Source organism: Lepidothrix coronata, unplaced genomic scaffold (genome assembly GCF_001604755.1).
Source record: "Lepidothrix coronata isolate B3197 unplaced genomic scaffold, Lepidothrix_coronata-1.0 Scaffold108, whole genome shotgun sequence".
Classification (NCBI taxonomy): domain Eukaryota; kingdom Metazoa; phylum Chordata; class Aves; order Passeriformes; family Pipridae; genus Lepidothrix; species Lepidothrix coronata.
The window spans coordinates 1,299,684-1,322,427 of NW_016690288.1; the positions used below are offsets into that span (position 1 = coordinate 1,299,684).

The following is a 22,744-nucleotide window of genomic DNA, read 5'->3' on the forward strand; positions in this document are numbered from 1 at the left end:
TTAGCAGCCACCAGAGATGAAGATGCTGCTCCCTCTGAAGATGAATCACTTCAGTGCCTCATTAACAGAAAAGCTTTGTCATATTTTAAGTCACTTGACACTGCTCAAGACTCCCTTAAAAAAGTTAAAATCTAATTCTTTGAAAAGATTTTGCATGGCCCACAGGACACCTGCCAAAACTTAGTTTCTTCTCAAAAGGAATGCCTGCTTTTCACAGTTTCCAAATGCCAGTGCATGTGTGCAATTGTGACCTGTCTCTTCCCCTTGGGGTACACGTTGGGCCAGTGCTCAGGGCTATTTTCTGGCCATCCTCCTCCAAAAGACACCCTCAGTTACCACCAACATGAAGGTAGGGCTGCTTAGCAGGGGCTAATTCAGGTGGGAAAACACGGCAGGCACGTCTGGAAGGATCCCACTTCCAGTTGAGAAATAACATTACAACTCCAGCAGCATCAGCTTTATAGACACCATTAAGGGAAAGCTTATTAGCCTGTGAAGCTGTTGGGGTGGATGTGCAGCCCTCTGGCTGACTACAACTTAACTGCTTATTTCATAAAGCCCACAGCAAAATTCTTCAACAGTAACACAAAGGGGGGAGCCACAACCTTGTGGTTTAATGTACAGCTTGTCACAGGTATTTGAATGGTCTCCACAGCCTTCTGCAAGGAAAAGGTTACCTCCACTTGCCTGAGAGCAATATATTTGGTAATAAGGTAGATAATCAAAAAGCAGACCTGCCTCCATAGCAGACATGTTTGGATGGCTGATTTATGTCACAGTATCCTGGGAGCTGAGAGATGGATCTGCTTCTCCTGCCCTTTCAAGGAAGAATCCCAGGAGCACACTGAACCTCCAGAGCTGGCTTAGGAGAAACCAAACCAGAGCAGGTTAAATTCTGCAACAGCAAAACCAGAAATGCCCCAAGTGTGACAGATCCAAATAAAAGGGTTGGAAACAACTACTGCCATTCCTGGGTGGACACACGAGGAGGGAGGCAGGGATAAAGCAAGGGGCTTCTCTCTCCTTATCCCCCTCTCAGCCTCTCCAGGATTCTGGGGCTGGGCTGTGGGTCTGCTCCCCACTCCTCCCTTGCTGCTCATGGGGGGCTGCCCTGCATCTCAGTGTTTCCAGCTCTCCATGAAGGAAGCAGCCCTTTTCCACAGGATCAATCCAAGGATGAACTGACCCAGAGGGTTCCTTGCTCTATTTTGCCCAACCAAATATAAAGCAAACCTCATCATGAAGGGTGAACAAGCAAACCATGTCCCTCCAGAACCACCGACACTCCCTGGACATGGATCCCACTTCACCAGAATCCAGCCCAGTTCAGTTACTCTTCAATGCCATGATTTGGGATTATGCAAATTCTGTGTTAGGAGCGAAGGGAGCGATTTACAGCCTTTTAGCAACACACTGCACTACTGAAACTGTCTTTGCTCATCCCTCAAAAGGCCAGAGAAGACTTTTACAAAAGAAATGAAAAGGTAAGATTTGAAAGGCAATTTTAGAATTTAAATAAGAAAGTCGTGATTATGCCTTCAGCCCTTCAGGACAGAGAGAAAAGCTTTGGCATAAAGCTAGGCTGGAACCAGCCTAATTTAACTATCTGAAAAAAACAGAAAGGAAAGAGGAGAAAACCGAAAACAAACAACTTCTCTGCATTAAAAGCATCTCCATGTTAACAGCCCAAAAATCCAAGACACCCTCCCTCACTGGAACAGGAGGGCAAGTGAAAAGGTCACTGGAGAGCCTCTTTTAATCCTGAAAAATTTCAAAGCACCCAGAAAGGATCCTGTAGGGTAAAGCAGTGGCAAGATGAAAGACATCACAGGCTGTGCATCCCAAATTCCTTCATGCTCTTCAGACACGCTCAGCCATGGCAGGAGCCAACTGCTCCTCTCCTCAGAGGAGTTCCTGCTCCAGCCCGACCCTGCTGCAGCCTCAGAGCAGCTTTATCCATGCTCATTTGACATGGATCAACAAGGAAAATGAGAGGACAGAGCCAGAGCTCCCTGAAGCCACAGCTCAAGAGGGCTCCCAAAGTCCCCCCGGGCACCGCCTCAGCTCCCTCGGGAGAAAGCACTCGATCCTGTGTTGTTTTAGCAGAGGAATCCTCCCTGTGCCCAACAGGGAGAAGAGGCACAGCATAAAACACCGGCTCAAAGCCTGCCTTTGGTACGAAGGGAAAAAAACCGCGTGGGAAGAACATCGCGGGGGCAATTCTGAACTAAGCCCAGGTCAGTGACAAAATGTGGGAGCCTCCGGGCACGACCCGAGCTCTCCCGGAGACAGCGATCCCGAGTATCCCCTCCAGTCTCCTTTCAAGTTCCTTGGCTGAGAAACCCGAGTGCCCGAAGGGGTATTCGCGGAGCAGCGATGGCCGCAGTCTGCAATGGAAACGAAGCCGCGCTGCAGCACAAACCACGCGGACAATCCTCGCTGGAAGTCAGAGGGCACGGATGGGATACGAGCTGCTAAATGTCAAACGGCAGAGCTGTGGCAACCCCCCAGCATTTTATCTGAGCACACTGCCACTGTGAAAAGGACCTTTGTAAACAACCTACAGATTCCCAGCTGAGCTCCCCAAAGCGCCCTCATTCCACACGAGTTCGCTGGTATGTCGCTGGTCCCATCTTTATTGGCAATAGAAATTTAGTATCATCACCTCGACACGGAGTCAAAGGAAAGAGGGGATGGGGAGAGAGGAAAAGAAACATCTTTGAAATCCTTTTTTTTTTTTTTAAAATATGTACTACTCAAAGCCCCTGAATCATCCAGTAACCCGGGGATGCAGGGGGTGGGTGGAATTTGTCCCTTCTGTAGATCAAAGACTTCAGTTTCTAAAAAGTTGCTTTGTTGAAGAGGGCTGCACTTTTGTCAGGTCCCCTCTTGCCAAAGGAACCAAAAGTTCTTGGCAGAAAACAGTCTGCCATACAGTCTTACATACAGAAAGATGGAAAATAGACTTGTTCTCTTCAGCAGATGGCTCGTTCACCAGCAGGTATTTTGAGAAGCTGCTGCCTCGACATCTTCCTTGAGAGAGAAGGAACAGTTTAGCACTGGAGAGAGGGAAATCTAAATGCACTTGCAAGTTATTCTCTGACTCTTCAGTAGCTCACACTAAAGGAATGCAACTGTAATTGCTTGGGTTCCCAAACTACATCAGGATTTTCTTTATGAGTGGAGTGTGTCCCTCTCTCACTTTCCCTGTCTGTTCCTTGTAAAGGATAAAAGAAATAAAAGCAGTGAGTGGGGACCTCCCAGGTCCAGGTGGAGCAATACTTCCACTTGCTGTGAGTCCTTTCTCCAGGCAGCTTCCCTTCACACAAACTTCAGTGACAGAACACAACGTGCCAGGTGACGGGACGTGCAGGGTTTGGGTGGATCCCCCACTGAGCCTGTGACACCACTCCCCAGCAAGCCCAGGGAGTTGGCCTGTCCTGCCCCATTCTCTCGGGGAGGGGAGAGGCAGCAAAACCTTCCCCTGCTCTCATATTCACCAATTTACACATTTTTCCATAGAGAAAGGAGAACAAAGGGAAGAAGTTTTGCAGAGAACGTTTTTTGCCTCCTCTGATTGCAGCCTCATTGTCCGTCAGGGTTCAGTGGCATTCAGTCGGTATCTTCCCAAAATAACTCCTGAGCACAAGGTAAGGTTAAGGCAAGTTAAAGTCCCCTCCAAAATTTCTCAACATTCAACTGCAGCATCATCCACAGGAACACAGCTCAGCTGAAACAGTGGCAAAGAGCCAGGATGTTCAGCAAGCCTGAAGCAGAGGGCACAGCCACCCAAAGATGAAAAGCATCTGGGAGGTGACATCCTGCAGATGACTCCAGGAAAGCACTGCAGCTCTGAAAGGCAGAGGAGAAACCACATTTCCAAACTGCAAACCTCGAGGTGTTCAAACCTACCCACACCACAACCATCCACTCCTCCCATGGAAGGGCTGGGGGAACAGCAAGCTTGTTCACAGACACAATGTGCTGATTACACTGATCTGCACCACTTTGCACTGGCAGATAGGAGAGGAGACCCATGATCCAGCAGAGCATCCTGCACCACCAGCTCCCATTCCTGAGTGGAAAGTTTAGTGACTTTTCTTGAATCTTTCCCCACCCCCTCAAAAACCCCACAAAACCCAGGATTCAGCCTGTAGCACCCTTTCCTCCTGAAACCAGAGGCTTCATCAGGAGTGCAGGGATTTTGCCAGCAGTTATGCAAAACTTTTGCAGGTACTGGATCACCCAAATATTTGCCTAAAAGGCATGGGAAGAAAAAAGGCACATTGAGCTGTGATGTGCTGGCAAATGGTCTTAAGCAATAAAACAAACCACAGGTAGGTGCTTTTCTCACAAGAAGCCATTTCCATCTGCCCTACTTTGGATGTGGTAAATGTGCTGAGGGTGACTACAAACCCTTAGGCACCATTGCCACGGGCTGGGGTGCCCCAGCACTGGAACACCAGAGCCTTCACTGACAAGGACAGGGCACCTTATCTGCAGCTCTTGCTGTTGTGCAAGAGAAAAGGGAGTTAGTGACTGTAGGGAACATATTTCTTCCCTAAAGTAGCTCCTTGGAACACCTGAGAGTGGCTTAAAGCACAGGTCAAGAAGTCCAAGTGGTTATTACCTTGAAGGGATGAGACCTGAAAGGCTCCAAGGATGAGAAATGCCAACTATTGTGATTACCACAAACTGATCTTAAAACAGATACCACGAGAGAGAGAAAAGGATGGGCACAGCCTTCAAAGGACAGTCATTTTTCACTGCCTATCAGCAACAGTTCAATTACAGCACTGTCTCCCTGTGTGCTATAATTACACTTTCAGCTGGGCTCACAGGCAAGTATTGCTCAAAACTAGTTTCCATTGGAGTGGAAGTGAGTGACTCCCACGCTGCCAGTCAGACGTGGCACTGGATGGGGACACCTGGGTCATGCTGTGGGGGCAGGGAACTCCATGATCCTGAAGGTGCCTTCCAACCCAAACCATACCATGACCTTCTAAATCAAATGAATTAAAACCATAAAATTATACACTTGCACGCACATCTTGAACACCTCTTTTAGTGTCAGCCTTGATGCAAGGCCTGGATCCAGTGGCAATTACTTTACCAATCAGAGCACTCAGATTGCCCAGATACAAAATTATCCTTCACATTCAGGAATCAATAATGTACTTCTGAAGAAGCAGCAAGGGAAAGGCCTGGGGCAGAAGGCTGGCCAGCACAAAGAGCACATATGTGGAGGTTGTGGGTCAGTCTGGTAAACAAACATGAAGCACCTCAGTGACATAGCAGAGGAAGGACCACAACACCCATCCCAGCACACTTTGTTCTGCTGAACAGAAACAACCACAAACAGCTGCTGTTTCCTACCAAGATGGCCAGCAGATCTGCAACCCATGCTGTTAAACACCCCCTTACCACCCTTCTGGCTGCAGGAGCTCCACAAGTGCCAATTTACTTCCCAAACAACCCAAACACTCCAGAAAAGGAGACAATTTATTCACGGAAACGGGGCACCTAGAAAATGACAGGACATCTCTTTAACTCTGGTTATTGTATCAAAGTTCAGTGATTTTACCCAAGTCATCCCTAAACTACCATGTTTGCACCAGAACAAATGCTTGTTTCCCACTGTACTGCTCTCTTCCCACAGACCCTTCCCCACACTGCTCCTCGCTGCCTCCCCATGCAATACTTGGCATTCCCTGACGTTTTTTGGTGCTCTTTGAAGCTCAGGATTTCATTAATTCATTTCCATGCTTTATTTCTTCTAAGAATTCCTTTGTGAAGTCTGCTCAGCCTTGGGAAGCAACACTGCACTAGTGTGTGACTTTGAAGAGGGAGCTGAAGTGTGAAATGGGAGAAAGGCTGCCCACAGGTGTGGTCACCCCAGAGCAGAAAGAAAGGAGCTGGAGAACACAGCTCAGAGAGAGATGGGGAACAACCTCCTGGCCTAGAAGCTGCTTTCCATTCAGGAAGATGACAACTAATTTCTCCACTCTGGTTCAATTAATTACTATCACACTCCCCATGGGATTAAGTAGAGTTTAGACCAAGAGGTTTTCTGCCAGGAGCTCAGCAGTAGGTGGGGTGGGGGCTGCAGTGCCACAGCCAGGCTGTGTCCCTGGGCTCCATCATCCCTAGAGCCCATGTCACAGAATCCCAGGGTGGGTCAGGCTGGAAGGGACCCCAGTGGGTCACTGGTGCCACCTCCCTGCTCAGGCAGGGCCAGCCCAGAGCACAGGGCACAGGATTGTGTCCAGAGGGCTCTGGAATCTCCCCAGGGAGGAGACTCCAGCCCCTCCCTGGGCAGCCTGTTCAGAGCTGGGGCACTGCCCAGGGAAGAAGTTCTTCCTCCTGTCCAGCTGGAGCTTCCTGGGCATCAGTTCCTGCCCGTTCCTCCTGTGCCATTGCTGGGCCCCCCGAGCAGAGCCTGCTCCAATCCTCTGCCCCCTCCCTGCAGCCCCTGACACACAGTGGGAGGTCCCCTCTCAGTGTCTCCTCTCTGACATTCTCCTCCATCTTCAAGGAACTCACCAACCCCTTCCACACCCATCTCCCCAGCAAGCCATCCTTCACCCAGGATGTCACATCCCAACGTGCCTGCTGCCCTGCCACCCCCTCTGGGACTCTTTTCCTTGCTGCTCCTAAAACCCAACTACAAACAGTTTTGAGCCTGAGATATCTTTATTATGCACTGTGACCACCATGCAAGTTCTCCAGAGCATCCTCCTCTAGTCCATGGGAGTCTTCTCTTCTGGGGCAAAGACAACAGTTCCTGCAGGTGCTTGGCACGACCTTGGGAACAGGCCAGGCCAGGCTGTGACTCAGCTCAATCAATCAAATATAAAAATAACATCTGCACCCATCCTCCACGGATTTTGTAACAGGGCTTCCAACCCTTGGATCCCAGACCACATCCCCTTCACACTCTTTAGCCAGGACACACACACATATTTCTGTTACAAGGAACAGTCTCAGATTCTCAAAGCCAAGTATTCTATTAATTTGAATTGGGACTAGTTGAGTTAAATTGATTTTTTTAATGCGTTTATCCTCTACAGAGACTTTTTTTTTTCTTCTTAAATGCTGATTTGCTGAAACTGTGCCTATCCAATACTCATTACTGAAATGCATGGAAAGCTGCCAAAAGAAGCGATGCCTTCTGGACTAAACAAGGGATTTATTACTGAGAAACCACAGCACAGGGTAAAAATCCATCACAAACTTATTGATTTAAACTGATTGTAAGTAATCACACACAATTTATATTAAGTGAAACATACTGCCATCTAATTCAGAGTAAGTGAATGGAATGTTACTGCTCTGAATTCTCTTTAAACCCAAACTCTAATTGATATCCAAATAGAAATAATTGAGACTTTCAGAAAACATGAATAAAATATTTTGTTATCTCGGTTTATTACGTATTGATAGGTCATTTTTACCTATTTAAGAACAGTTAGACAGTAATTATAGTATTATATTTCATCAGAGATTTACATGTAAGCCTGAGGGCAAGTTAAATGAAATTGGACAAGTACTGTGCCTACAGCGTGGAGAAAAGGATTGGATGTGTGGGATGCAGTTTAAATAACTTTATCTTGCGCCTAATACAGAAGCCTCAAACTCTGCCTCCATTCCACCCCAAATATGATGAAATAAAGTTGTGCATTTCACTAAAACATGCTTGTCTCACCTCCAGAAGCAGCATTTTAAGATAAAAATTATCACTGTGGCATCAAATCTTCCCTCCCTCCCTTCCCACTCAGGGAATTGTCAGTCTCCTCTGGTATGTCACAGAATGGGATCCCAACCCTCAGCAGTACTAGTCAGCCCTGTAGCCAATTTTATTTCTAAATAAATGTTTGAAGGTATTTGCTGTTCTTTTAAACTGTCCGTGTGTAAACACTGACAGGAACTGAAAAAGTAAAAATTCAATCTTGATCAGAATGTTCTCTGCTATACTCAGAAATTCAGCTATTAATATTTAAGGATGTTAAGAACCTATTACTTTTTATTAATAAAATCAATTACTTGCAGGAGCACAGAGTGTGCCACCATTTCAGCAGCCCACTGGCTCCTCGAAGCTGTCAGAGAGCAGGAGCCCACCTCAAACCTCTCCCTGTGGAACCTCCTCTCAGGTCATTTTTAGTTACAGACTGACACACCATTTCTCAACAGGAGCATTTCTGAGCCAGATCATAACATGATCAACACCCAGGACTGACTGGGAACATTTCTGGTGCAGGTTGGGTTCAGCCACCCATTTGCAGGAAGGTGCATTTCAAGGTAACGTGATGTTAAAAAGCATAAATGAGGATTATTTATGCTTTATTTATTCATTGCTGATTTTTGTTGCTTTATTTCTGATGGCTTTCTGATACTGAAATGCTTTAAACACTGCTCTAATCCACGTTGCACTCATGAGTTTGAATCCAGTCATGTAAAGAGCTGGTCTAAGTGAACAGTTGCCCATAACCAGCCTCATTACAACTCAATTAAGTCCATTTGCAGAGTGCATTGCAGAACTGGCCCCTCAGGAATTTCTTATGTTCCTGGAGCTTATTAAATTGCTAGATATCTTCAACAAGGCAACAGCTCTGCATCCAAACCATCATTTATTCCTATTTGCCTGGTTAGCACTAGCCACCTGTTAGCTCTTATTTTCGCACAACTGGACACTTCCATTCCTATAAAACTTTCCCCATTTTCATAATAATCTGGCTTTTAACACCAATTCCCTGACTAAACAGTGCAAAACTCTGTTTTTCAGCTGCTCTGACATGAAGTAACAGCCCACTGTCATGGACAATGCTAAGTTGTACCAGAGGACATTCATGCTCCTCAGGTAATTGCCAAGCATGACTTCAGTTCTACAGAAGCTATTATGGGAAATAAAACCTAATTTGCAAGCTCTGTTTTTTAAAACAAATTTATTCACTGCACAGCAACCTGTTTAGCAGAGCCTTTTTCCTGTCCTGTGATGTGGGTGCTGCCAGGCCTGTTTCTACACAATTCAGAAACACCTGCCTGACCTCTCCACCCAAAAGGAGATCCACTGGCTCCAGGTGGCAGAGATGGTCTGATGTGCTTGCTTGTCTTGCACATTTATGTCATAAAGTCAGAAGAATGGTATGTTACTGAATCACAGAATGCCTCCAGTTTTAAGGAACCCACAAGGATCAACAAGTCCAATTCCCCTCTCCTTGCAGGACTACCAAAAACTAAACCTTGTGACAAAGAGTGTCCTCCAGATGCTCCTTGAACTGTCACGCTTGGTGCCATGAGCACTGCTCTGGGGAGCCTGTTCCAGGGACCAACCACCCTCCCAGAGAAGAGCCTTGTCCCAATGTCCAACCTGAACTTCCTCTGGCAGTTTCACTCCATTCCCTCGTGTCCTGTCCTGATCAGAGGGAGGAGATCAGCACCTCCCCTCAAGGAAGGTGCAGCTGCCAGGAGAACCCCTCAGCCTCCTCTTGTCCAGGCTGAACAAGACAAGGCACCTCAGCCACTCCTTGTAAGTCTTGCCCTAAATTAACTTACACTCCCATTCCAGGAGCCTTGCTGCTGTTTGGAGACAGAATCCCAGACTGAACACACATTTGTTTGCAGTCCCAGGGCTAGGCCTCCCAAAAACTGCTGTCAGCTACTGCACTGTTCCTTCAGAGAAGTGAGAAGAATTAGCAAGTTAGAGTAGTGATAAGTAATTCTTTTCTCTGAGGGGGAAATGCATTTCTTTATTAATAAATAGAAGTAAAACTTCAGTCAGAGATAACCTGTCACAACAGAAAGAAGTGAAAAAGGTTTATTTTCTCAAGGAATAGCTAAGGTTGAGCAGGTACTATGTCAGAAAGATTTTAGGCATCGCAAGGTACAACCAGCAATTTTTCTGCTGTGTTTCCCCCTCCCCTCTCAGCAGTGATTCTGAAGCACATAACCAAATTCTTAGTCAATGTAATGTCAAATAGCACAAAAAACCCCACTCCCTCACAATCACATCTTCCTTTGGTATCCCTGTGACAGCATTCCCACTCCTCGTGTTTACAGCCTGTTACTTCCTGATGGTTGTCCTCTCCTTGCTTTGGATCTCAGAAAAGTGAAATGTTGATATTGAAAGAGAAATTCATCTGTGTGATGAGTAGTTATCCGGCATAGAAGCTGTCAAACCGTGGAAGTGTCTTACAACTGCCATAGAATAATGAAAATATTCTTTAAAACTGTGACAACTGCAAAGTGAGACAGAAAATGAAGCTGCCTACACCTGGAGACTGCTCTCCCCTGTGTGAGCACATCAGCCTCTGCTCTGGACTGCACAGCAGGTTTCATGGAATCACAGAATCCTCTGAGTTGGAAGGGACCCACGAGGATCATCGAGTCCAACTCTTCCATGACTGGCCTGGACAGGGATCAAACCCACAACCTTGGTGTTATTATCACCATGCTGTAACCAAGGGACAGACAGACCATTTTGCTTCCCGTTTCCCCTCTGCCAAAACAAGGCATTGTTGCAGTCCTGTTTTGGAGGAGATGGGAGATCTGCCAGGATCCCAAGGGCAAGCAGCTCCTTGCACAGGATCAGCCTTGGTGTGGGGCAGGATGGCTGATGGAGCCCCACCATGGTCAGGGGCACCCACAGACAAGCAAAGGCAGCTCAGGCTGGAGGAAGTCTCAGCTCACTTGAGGAGAAGCTGAGGAAAACCCCTGGCCAGTGCAGAGCACAGTTCCAGCCTTTCCGAGAATGCAGTCAACATAATGAATGTGGTTTTTCAGGAGTCAAAATAAAGATGGACATGAAGCTTCAAACTCTGCAGAGTCCATAGTACCTGAACCTGCACCCTGACTGTCACACAGCAAAGCACTTGCTTTGCACAGAGGATCACAAAGATTCTGTTTGCCACAGTTCCTGAAAAGCTGCTCATTTCAGTGAATCAGACCTTGTCTCGTTGAAAACATTTCTTGACTCTATGAAAAGCTGAAGATTTATATGCTTTAGACACTTAGGCAGAGATTTCCACAGGTCACCTGGGAACTGGGATGTTGAGCTCTTGCCAGGAGTCTGAACATTGAAGAGTGAGCACAGGCAAGCAAATATTCGAGATATTTAACCTCCTCCAAAGGTACCAAGGCTAAGCACCCAGGTGACTAACCACCTGCAGAAACACAAGCTCCAGATTTTGGGGGGTCATTTCTGTCAGCATGGAGCAGCCATCAGGAGATGTGGGAGATCCAACACCTTTGCCTCAGCCTTCAGTGCTCCTGAAGGGGCCTGCAGGGCAGAGCATCAGTGGCTTCAGGGCTGTTAATCACTGCTGTGGTTTTATATGAAGTCCAAGTGCAAAGGTGGGGCAGGGGGGACATTTAGCAGGGCTGCTTTGAGGGCAGAGAAATATGAGATTACAGTTAAGAGTGGAAGATTGGTATTATCAAATCAATATCCTACAATAAATATAATGTGTTGATCCAATTAGCTGAGTGGAGCAAGATGAATCTGGGGGCTATTGGTGAAACAGGAAAAATTGCAAGAGGCTAAAATTAAATGCACCCAAAAGAGAGGGGCAATGGAAATAATACTCTAAAACAATGAGCTTGGGTGACTGTGCAGTTTGAAAATTTAAGCTGAGTACAGAGGTCATCATGGAATTTTTGGAGCTTTTATTCCAGAGGCTGAACAGAGACAAGTTCTTCCACAAGTGAAAACACAACAATGCCAAAATTCTGCAGATGAAGCTTGTTAAACTGTTTGCTAAATACCTTTGAACTGTAACACATTGAAAAGAAAGAGAAGTATCACTGTAATGATGTAGCTGCTTGCAGAGCTCGTTAACTCGTCCCACAGCCCCCCGTCCTCAGTGAACTCAGCAGCCAGATTTAGCAGGAGCTGGGGAAATAACGGGGAGGAGGCAGGAGCTATGGAAATATCAGGGAGGAGGCAGCAGTCAGGCTAAGAAAAGAACTGGCAGCCGGGGAAGGCCAGGTATTTCAGACAGTTCCCAACACTTAAAGAACTCAGCTCTCAGTCTGTGGGTGTGTTTGCTCAGCATCTCGACTCAGTGGCCATTCCACACAACAGCAAAGCAATAATTCCAACTAAGCACACCAGGAAAACTTCTCTCCCTGAATGTTTAAGGAGCAGCTAATGAAGACTGAGTTATGCATGCATTTATTAAAATTCTCTCAGCACCGAGCAGTTCAGCTTTTAAGTTTCATGTGCAGCTTGAAAGCCAGGCAGAAGCCAAACCGTTTGGAAGAACAGCATCTCTTCAGAGGATTAGGAATTAAGTAAACTGCACATTAGAGATAAAATAGGGGAGTGCTTGTCTTTATTCTTAATAATAAACCACAAGGCATTGAGCTACACAGCATGATTAGCTCCTTTCAACTCCTCACTACTACTGCTGAGACAGCAATGTGGCAGTTTCACCGAAACATTAAAGAATACGGAGCGATTAAGTTAAAATTAAGTGAATTTAGGGCAGGCAGAAATGCTACATTGCAACCCAGAAGGGATAAGTCTTTTGTTTGGGTAAAGAGCAGCTTAAGCTCTAGTAGTGTTAGAATGGATTCCTGGAAAACAGGAGTTATTCATGGTTTGAAGCGACCAGCTCTGGGGCTGGACATGTTACTCTGCATCTCTCCTCTCCTTCCTGAGTCACCTGGGTCTCTAAAACATCAGCCCTGCAGTGGTGCCTGCCAGGCTGGGGAAAAGGATGAATTTGGGAAACCACAGCTGAGGGCTCATCCCCTCCTCCTTCAGCAGCTCCATACAGTCCTGAACTTCATGTTTCTGTGACTGGATTCCTCATTTATAAACTGCTCTTACAAACATGACAAAAATACAAAAGAACCCCAGACAACCGAAGAACAGTTAAGTCTGTGAGATACAGAGATACTAAACAACCAGGGGCCATTTGGACCATTAAACAATCAGCTCAACACATACAAGACATCAGCAAAACCCATGACTGACCAGACTCCTGGGAACGAAAACATTCTCCACAAGATGGACAGAGGTCTGTCTTCACTGTGGACCTGCAAGTATTCAACTCCTCTCTATGGTTTAGTGAGATACCAAATTTATCCTGCTGTACCCTGACCTTGTTTAGGATGACTGGAGTAAGAGATCAAACCTCCCAGCCCTGCTCCCTCCAAACTTCAGCTGTAGCCTATGAACCTGCACACTTTGTCCCTTACTGTCACCTTCCACCTGTGGGAGAAGCTCACCTGAAAGCTGTTGGTTTGAGTATCTACCAAATCCTACCCTAAAGTGCTTCTGCACTGCCTGAAAAAACTGGGCAATACATAAACCACTAAAAACACTTTGGCACCAAAGCCCATCCCGTTAAGGCAAAGCTGTTTCCTTGTCTTTGCACAGTCTTGGTTGGGCCATTCCTGGTTAGGGAGCCACCTTTTCTTGCCTTACAGAGCCTGGCACAGGTGACTCGGACCCAAAACTAAGCAAGTCTAAACAAGCAAACAGACATGCCTTAGCCCAGTGAGCAGCTGGAGCTCTGTGGTGGCCTTTAGGCACTGCCCAAACCAGGGCTGAGTGCCACGAGCACACATTCAGTGTGCCAGGATGGGCCCTGAGGTGGCTGCCACCACAAGGCAGAATTAGAGCTGCTGAAAATCTTCCAGGAAAACACTGGAAAAAGGCAATGGATCAAAATGAAAATGCCTCCTGCAATGGACTCTCTTCCAACAACAGGGGCCAGTTCCCCACAGACTCTCTTAGGCTGCAGGGATTTCACAACATCTCAGGCAGAGCAAACACATAAATCACCTGAAAGGGCTTTTGGTTTAACTCTACAGCACCAGCAGTGTTTGGAAACTTGTGTCTACCAAAGTTGGCAGAGCTTCCAGACTTGTGGATTCTGCTCCCCTCAGGGAAAATATGAGAAGGGAGCCTTTGGTCAGATTTCAAAGGAAAATATCTTCAGTCTTTGGGTTCCTCTGGACTGATATGTGTCAGCATTTTGAGAACCTGAAAGTCTGATTACTGCAAAGACCCAGTTATTGGCTTGGCTTGCTCTGGAATATGCCCTGGGATTCACAGAGAGCCTGAAGCTGCTTCCTGAAGCTGGCATGGTCCCAGGTCCCTGTCTGCCCTGTGGCAAACCACCCCAGGCCGTGGCTGTGCTGGGGCATTAGAAACCATTACTTCATCCTGGGTAAACATTTTAAAACGACACTTCCTGTTTTGTCTTTTAAAGTTATCAGGAGAGTTTCATTCTCCACCCAGAAGAATGACTTCTCTTGTTTACTGTTTTCATAGATCTACAGGATGGAGATATAATACAATGGATAATATACACAGAGAAGTTTGGAATATTAGGCTCATTTTGATCTTGGGTAAACTATGTAAACCTGAGAGTCTCTTACTGAGCTGCAGAGGCAACAAGAGCTCCACAACCCCAACCTGGTGGCTGTTTATCTTTACTAAACCAACCAAAATAGGTGATTTTGCCCCAACTCTTGCAGTAAGATCTCTAATAAATGTTTTCATACCTGTGAGAAATTCAGGAACTCCTGGGATTCCTCTGATGCTCAGCAGTGAGAGAGTTTATTACCTTCAGCAGGTCTTCAGTTACCTACAGGAAGAAAAGATCCACAAGCATCATTAGCCTTTCCAACACTTGCTGATTCAGAAATGCACAAAAAAACCCTTTTTATTTTGCAACTGAGTTTCCATTAATTTCCATTTAGACCTCCTGTTTATCTCCCAGTTAGACCATCCTCTGTCCCTTGCTCCAAAGCAGAAATATCCCCACACAAGATCCTCCCCCAGGCTAATGTTCAGGCGCTGGTTTTATACCCACCAGATATTTCAGAGGTGCTAACTCTGTATTTGCCTTCCAGATAATCCATCTGAACTTCCTGAAGTCAACCACCTGCCAGAAAAACACAAGATAATAGCAAACCAATCTTCCTTTATAGAGCCAAAACTCTAATCTGGTATTCTAGACAAAAGAAAATCCTACTATTTTACACTTAATCATCACATTTTGTCTTTTGTCCCCCACAATATATATATTTGTGAGGGTCTTTTGCTGTCTTGATGAGTTAAGTGAGAGATTTCACTGATGGGATGCATTTAAAAAGAAAATCAAAAGCAAGAATCACCAACAGGTGTGGTGTTGCAGAGCTGTCTTCTTATTTTTCAGCTGGATTCCCAGGTTCAGCAAAGTGCTGTGTTCACACATCAACATGCAGCAGGTATTTTGGAAGTCAAATTCAAGGACATTCAAATTCAAGGTTTAGCTTTTTGGTGACAGGCAAATTCAGTCCTGCACATTTGGGGAGAAACTTGTCAAAGGTACAGGCACAAAAACCAGGTCCAGTTTGATCCCACAGATTCCAGAATTTCGTAGAAACTCATGTAGATTATCAGTTAGTCAGAGATCCACCCACTCTATGCTAGATTTGCTGCAAACAGACTGTTCCCTGTTTCATCAAGCAGTCATGGTGCCATTCAGAGCAAAGTTTGCTCAGCCAAAGCTGTGGAGACAGGGAACAGGTTCATGGAGTTCAGAATTAGCAGTGATATAAAGCTATTGCAGTCATTACAGAACAATTCTTAAAATCCAATGCCCACATCGATTGTAGTCTCTCCAAATTCAAGCCAACCCAAAGATAAAACTAAATAATCTGCCAGAATAGACTTACTGCATTGCTAATGGGTATTAGAAAATGTAACTGCAGGAACAAAAAAGGAATAAAACAAAAAAACCACGATGAAACCGCTCTTATAGAATTCCTAATAACAAATATAAAAGTTCTTTACAAGAGACAAGGCAGGAGGGAAGGGCAGGGAGAAAAGCATCACTTATCACAGTGAAAAAACAAAGGCACAGATTCTTAATATTCATCTTAAGACTCCCCAGCAGGCTGGAACAGAAATCAAACCTGAAGCCTCAGTCCTTTGCTTTGAAATACAATTGTAAAACGTGCAGTTGTCTGAAGAAACATGCTACAGAACAACACACACTTAATTTACCTCCACACAAGTGGAGTGAGAGCAAATTTTATGTCTAATTCCACACAGTCTGGCTTCATGCTCACATTACCAGAGCTCAGGAGTCCCCCTGTCACACCAAACCTATACGATGCTGGTGTGAGCACAATTTCCCCTTCAAAATCCTCGAGATCCTCGTTCTCACACCCAAAGTGGAGGACACAGCCCATCCTGTGTGTCCAGCTGTCTGCTCCCACTGTCCTGCTGCCCACCCATCCCAGCCAGGCTGTGCTAGGACAGTGTCCAGGGAAAACAACTTTTCCCACCCTAACTTGTCTAATGAAACTCAACTTTGGCAAAGAAAAGAAACTACTAAAGGGTTTCTCTTGCTCCCCAGCATCCTGCCTTCTTTTCAAGTTCAAAGTGAGAAATTACACAGGCTGTTGGGGAAGAGGCAACAAGGTGAATATGGGTGGCAAAAATCTGAAAAGAGAGGAGTTGTTGGGCATTTCTTTCCCCTTTCTAAACAGGCCTTTATTTCCCTTTAATTCTTTCTTTTAACCGGGTTTATGTGGAGCTGCAGGTCACCACATTGACCTTCCCTGGCATTTCTGCTGCTGTTGCCAGTCTGTCCTCCCGAAGGCTGAGGGCACCAGGGACCACGTTCCGAGGAACTGGCGGAGAAAGCAAAGCGTTTGCTGCCTGTTTTTATGACAAGTAAATGAACACATGCGAACCCCAGTCTGTCGCACCTGCTCCTTTTCCCACTTCATTTTTCCATCACCTCAGGCGACACATGAACTTACAGACAGTATGGTTTTTTCCCCTCAGCCTTTACTTCTAACTTGCTGCGTTCCTCAAGATGTTTCTCAAGATGCCTTTATCAAAATAACTCCCGACCAGACTCTCCCCCCAGCCCCTCACAGCTCTAAAATAAGAAGCGGGAGCTGCTGAGATCTGTGCAGAGCTCGAGGCGCGGCCGCCCGAGGGGTGCCGGCTGCCGCCTCTCTGCAGCCCGGCACAAGAGCTGCGGGCAGGGAGGGTCCATTTGGGGATTAAAAACCCAAACAGCCCCCAAAAGTCGTATTTTTGGCTTTGTGAGAGCTGCTCGAGCCGCAGCCCGCCATCTCCCTCTAGCGCCTAAGCGCGCCGGCCCCGCCGCCATCTTGGCCGGGCTTTCCCTCTCCCACACTGCCCTCTGCAGCTCCATCCCGGACCGTGCCTCCCGCTGAGGAGAGAAAACATAAAAAACCCATAATAAATATAATATAAAAAGCCCTTCCTTATGTTAGAGAGGGGGTCCTTCCAGTCAGGATGATCAGAGAAGACCCACGGCGTTCCCCGAGACGCCAACACCTCGCAGACACGGCCACCTCAGCGCCAGCGCAGGGTTTCGTGCATCTTGACAAGAATCTCTCGGGTTTTTGCACTAAACCAACAAATTGAGGTGTCATCAGATTGCACTAAAGATGCTCAATCAGTTTGCACAAACAGGTCACCATCAGCCGTGTTTCTACCCCTTTCTGGTACAGGACATGTGCCTGTACCTGGCCTGGGCTGGCCGGCACAGGTGCAGACACACCTGCCCTCCCCGGCTGCATTTTGCTAAAATAGATTCTTCAAAGCAATAGATTAGTACATTCAGTGATGTATTTACTGCTGCAAAGCTCCAGATGCTCTGTAAGCCACAATAATACAGTTAAGTGGAAAATGAGTCATTTAAAACCATAATGACTATCATAGCATGACTCCGCTGACAACAAGCCCCGGCGGTAACGCTGCGAGGTGGATGAGACGCGATCGTCAGGGCTGTGGGGCACGTCAAGCTCTGCCTTCAGGGCAGGGCCTGCAGCCCCCCAGCCCTGGTGCTGCCAGGAGAGCACCCCTGATGTTGGGGTGGGGATGGCCGGGGTGCTGAGGTGCCCCTGTGAGCCCCCATCTCCTCAGCACCGCGCTCCACCTCACTGCCGGCATCATGGAAACGCTGTTGTGGCTCCCAGGTGAGAAGAGCTGGGCACCCGGATTTCAGCTGTGAGGAGGCAGAGCTCAGTTCTCCTCACCAGCATTCCCAGGTGCCCTGGGAGCAGGTGGCAAGCGGCTGCCACCCTTCCCAAAGGCTCCTGGTCAGACACCCCAGGCTGTGCCCATGGGGATGGATGCGTTTCCAGGTGCTTGCCATGGTTAGTCTGGGGACAGGCAATATGATGAGGGACATGAAGGCTCCTCCAGCCCCGCTGTGGTCCTCAGCCAGGCTAGACAGCAGTGGGACCATGTGGGGCCATGCCTTGCTGCTCCTCAGGCAGCCCCTTGGGTGAGTCAGGAGAGCGAGCGCAGCATCAGGGAAATCACAGGATCCCAGAATATGCCGAGCTAGGAAGGGACCCACACTGAGTCCAATCCTTAGCCCTGCACAGGCCCCTCTGTGCCCCAGAGGATCATCCAAACACTCCTTGAGCTCTGGCAGCCTTGGTGCTGTGCCCACTGCCCTGGGGAGCCCATTCCATGTTGGCTCTCTGCAAAGGCAAATAGGGTAGAAAAGGTAAAAGCAGGGCCAAGCTTTCTGCTGGTATTAAGCAGACATCTCTGGTGATGGCAAATAAACCATTTTAATTTGTCTTCTTGGGAAATTTGGCATCAGTTTTTTCCCCCCATCTCCAAAGGAAGAAATTCTCTTGCTTAGACCTTGGCTAATTGTTTCAAAAGCCAGGTAATGGAAAAATCAGATGGATGTGCTCACTAAAGGCAGAGAATTTAAGGAGCTCATAGAATGGAATCATAGTATATCCTGAGGGAAGGGACCCACAAGGATCACTGAGTCCAACACACACTAACTCACACTGTACATACAATTTGCTATAGAGAAGCATCTTTTATTCCCTTAACACAAGCAATGTGCTTTGTTGCTGGACTGTAGCACTGTGCAATTTAAGCCTAACTCTCCAAAATACAATTGCCTTTATCGAGCTGAATGCTCTGGGTATGGACCACTTCCAGTGCCTTGTATTAAATGTGATAAAGCAAGGTCACTCCTTAATCAACCTGACCAGTGCCTGTCACAGCACCACTGGGATTACTCTCATTTATGCGGGGGACCAGGAGAGCTCCTCACAGATCAGACTCTCATAAAAATAATTTACTGCTACATTCACCTTGCCCAAAACAGCAGAGCCATCCCGTCAGCCTGCACACATTTACGGCTCTCTTGAACTACCCTCTTGTGGTACAGCTGCAGAACGACATCTTCTTCTAACAGCTTAAAATACATCCAGTTCTGCTTCACTTTCTAGGGTTAACTGAGACAAAGCTTTCCTTTTGGAGTGCAATAACACCCTTTTCTTTATCAACGAGCTCCAAATGCATCACGTTTCCACCAAATACACCGAGCTCCCAAAAATAGGGACGATTGAAAATCCCAGGAAGTTTATAGTTCCATTTTTAGTTGTCTGTGAAAGAAAAGAAAACAAATTTCCAAGCTTTTAATGCAGTTCCTGCTGCATAAAGCACCCCCTGCCCCCTCAACAGTGATTCAACAGAAACTAGTTAAGGGCTTTGAAGATGCGAAGCAAAAGATACATTTCATAATCATATTGTATATTTGATAGGTAAAGGCTCTATGTAATGAGCTGATTAAGTTCTTGCTTAATTTTTTTCTTGTATTGAAACAAAGATAATTGTACCAGGGGTGGGTGGTTCAGTTCCTAGGGCTAAATGCAAGCTTTTTGAGCAGAGAAACATATAAATTCAACCAAGAAAAATGCTGCACTCGAAGTGAGTTTCAATGTTGAGCAATAATGATGATTAAACAAGCCACATTAAGTGCTAAAATACAGCATATCTGCCCTCAGTAATCAGAATGACCACAGGCCTTATCAGCTTGGGTCAATACTCTAGGTACTTGAATTATCAATAAACAAGTAAACCCATTCTTTCCTGGATAAATTTAACAAACCTAGGGTGCCAGAAGTTGTTAACATGGGTGAGGGTTTAAAGTGCTTTCTAAAAAAAGAAATTCCTCATCTCCTACCACCACTGACTCTGCAATTTACCTGATCCAGGCTCTTTTTTTTGTTCTCAAGTGGCCTGGACAGTAACCTCGTTGCCCTGGGTGACTCCTGGGCTGACTCAGGCACCTGGTATTCCACTGGTGACTCTGAGTTTTGTGTTCCCAGCAGCACTTTTCCCATGTATAAAACAGGGATTACCAGCCCAGTAGAAGAAACACCAAATGGCAGCACAAAGGACGTGGGAGACTGTAGGGTGGCACCGTGATTTCATCCCCTGCTCCTGGCTGGATTGAGCTTCATCCCTGATATTGTGCCTGACAGCATGTGAGCATTTTGACAGCTGTCAATACCTGTGCTTCCATATGCAGGCAGTGAAGGAATGAGAAGGGGGATATTCTTTATCACCAGGAAATACCTTTTGCTAACATGATTTCAGTCGCAAGATACCTGTGGAAAAGGAAAGGCGTGTGTCCCCAGCACATTGCCAGCTGGGAACTTCCACCTTGCCCACGGCCACAAGTAGTCCCAGCCCCTCCAGCTGGAGCAGGACACTAGGACAACAGTGTGCCCTCACCTGCGGCTCTGGTTCTCCTCAGCTGGCACAAATCTGGAGTCTTTTTGTAGAGGTTACCATGGCTAATTCACTGAGGCCTTCAGTTTTAATACTACTGAGGGAGTTTTTTGTATTACAGCAGCACTGGGCAATGCTCACTTGCCCCAGCCAGGGCAGCAAGCACAGTGCAATCACAGAGTGAGAGACAGACTGTCTCCCAAAGAGCTTCACCTAAAGAATGGCCAGGATTAGTACTTAAAATGGGAACAAGGAAGCTCTGACAGACTGTAAACCAGCAGGGGAGGAGGAAGCCCCAGCACTCCTTTGCACGCACTTCTCTCAACCAGCAAAGTTAGAGGTTTGTCTTCATCCAGAGTAAAGGCAGAGTCACCTTCAAAAGGCAATTCAGCCCATTTCAGTTGGGATCCTGCTCCAAATCACCTCCTGAAGGTAAGTACAGGTATGCTCAAAGCTGGCAGGTGGAGTCCAAAGAAAGAAATTGGTTTATCCAGGTGGGACTTAACCGAGTCACTGTGGGAGTAACAAAACCCCTGTGATCTGAGCCTTTGGCCACTGTTTGAACCACAGCTCACTCTTCTTCCTTGCCAGAACCAGAGCAGCAAGCCAAGGAGCTCCTCTGGAAAACAACATGACCACTAGTATGTTACCTTATTCCAGGGGCTTTCAGCAGGGTCACCTGCACGTGTGAAGCAGCAGTTAAGAGTTCAAAGCAGCAAGAATTGTGCTAAAGAATTACTTAACAAGGCACAGCCACAGCAAACGAAAATTTACTTTCAGTAAAGTCCTCCCCTATCTTCCAGTCCAGCAAGGACTACAGTTTTCATGAGCTCATACAGGCAAAGGTAAAAAGGAACAAAAATATAAGATGTCTGTGACTTTTGGGAAAATATTCTGCAGTGTCTATTGCTGCCTGTGATAGATTTAGCTGTCATAGGCCATGAGAGAGAAAAGGACTGCAAAGATTGCAGCAGTAAGGTCTGCATAGATGAAAACCAGGCTAGAGCAAGGTATTAGTAAGGAAAAACAAAGACAATGTAGAAAGTTAAAAAAGAAGGGTCAAAGTATGGCATAAAATGAACATTGTATTGGGAAACAAATGTTAGGAGTGCTTTCAAAGATTCCTCTCCTGTACACTATGGTTGGCATCTCAAGTGGTGATAGGAAGATGCTAAGTTAAGTGGAAAAATAGTTGGAGTGTGGGAAGGTGGGAGTTTAAAGCTTAAAGCAAAGTCCTGGGTGCTGTAAGCACAGTAGCTGAGGGCTTTCTAGGATCTAAATCTCACACAACCTACAGAATTAATACCCTTACCACTCATTTCATTCCCACAGATGGTACTTGGTGTGGTCTTTAAATGAACTTAATTTCTTAAAAACTAGTGAATTCAAAAATAGAAGATTTAAGACAAATGTCCTGAAGAGAAAACCCTGCAAAAAAGATCAAATTGTCTATACCTGCAAGTTAACATCCCTGTATCAAACTTCTGAAAAACAAGGAAGGCACCTGAAAAAGTTTAAAAGCATTAAAAAATCTGTTTTCATCTCTTTCTATACCTCTCAGGCCTATTCCTCTGAGCATCACCAGCAGTAGAAGACTTGACACACGGATCTTAAATTGGATTGAAATCAAAGGGAGTGAAAGCCTCAATGCTTCCTGGGACTCTGGGAGTGAGGGCTCATTGGCTTAATTGGGAATTAAGGACCAGCAGCAAGAGTTTGCTCAGCACCTGGGAGGACAAAGATCATAGCCTGGACAATGAAGAGCACGTTTCTTCCCCCTGAAGACACCGACAGAGCTGTCAGGGCTCTTCTGAGCCTGGAAGACGATGCTTTCATCAGAACCTCTCTCGTGGGGACCCTCACACTTGCTCCAGTAGTTCCATCCTTCTGTGGCCACCTAGAAGTGGTTTCAGTCAGAAACCCAGAAGGCTTTTAATGATGTGCCTCCAGAAGACTGAGATTATGGTCTAATTAAAATCTAATCCAAGCAGGGTGGTACTATATTTTAAAGAAGCCAAGGATGTGGTCTCCTTTTTGTTCCTTTTTCTCCGATTACTCTAATCATTTTAATAAGATGGCTTAGAAAAGCTTGCCGTTTCCTTTCCATTTTTAACAGCTATTCCTTCCGAACAAAACCCCACTGCTGGGAAAAAGGATTTCTTCCCCATGGCAACGCTGGGGTACTCCACACAAAGAAGCACCTAGCAG

General features: G+C 46.3%; 2 long non-coding RNA genes across 3 annotated transcripts in view; both read right to left on the bottom strand.

Moving 5' to 3' along the window:
* The window catches only part of LOC108501790, a 35,556-nt gene extending 22,453 nt beyond the window's left edge, over window positions 1-13,103 (bottom strand). Inside the window, exon 1 of the long non-coding RNA XR_001876283.1 lies at window positions 12,977-13,103. This is a non-coding gene — a long non-coding RNA (uncharacterized LOC108501790). The remainder of the gene's footprint in view (window positions 1-12,976) is intronic.
* Window positions 13,104-14,507: 1,404 nt separating this feature from the next.
* LOC108501791 lies at window positions 14,508-17,824 on the bottom strand. Of its 2 annotated transcripts, none has more exons than XR_001876285.1 (3): window positions 16,768-17,824; window positions 14,826-14,897; window positions 14,508-14,597 (listed from the first exon to the last, which is right to left on the bottom strand). It is a non-coding gene; the product is annotated as an uncharacterized LOC108501791 (long non-coding RNA). The 2 variants fall into 2 exon arrangements; XR_001876284.1 differs by having other exon boundaries at window positions 15,134-17,824.
* Between the last annotated feature and the right edge of the window lie 4,920 nt (window positions 17,825-22,744).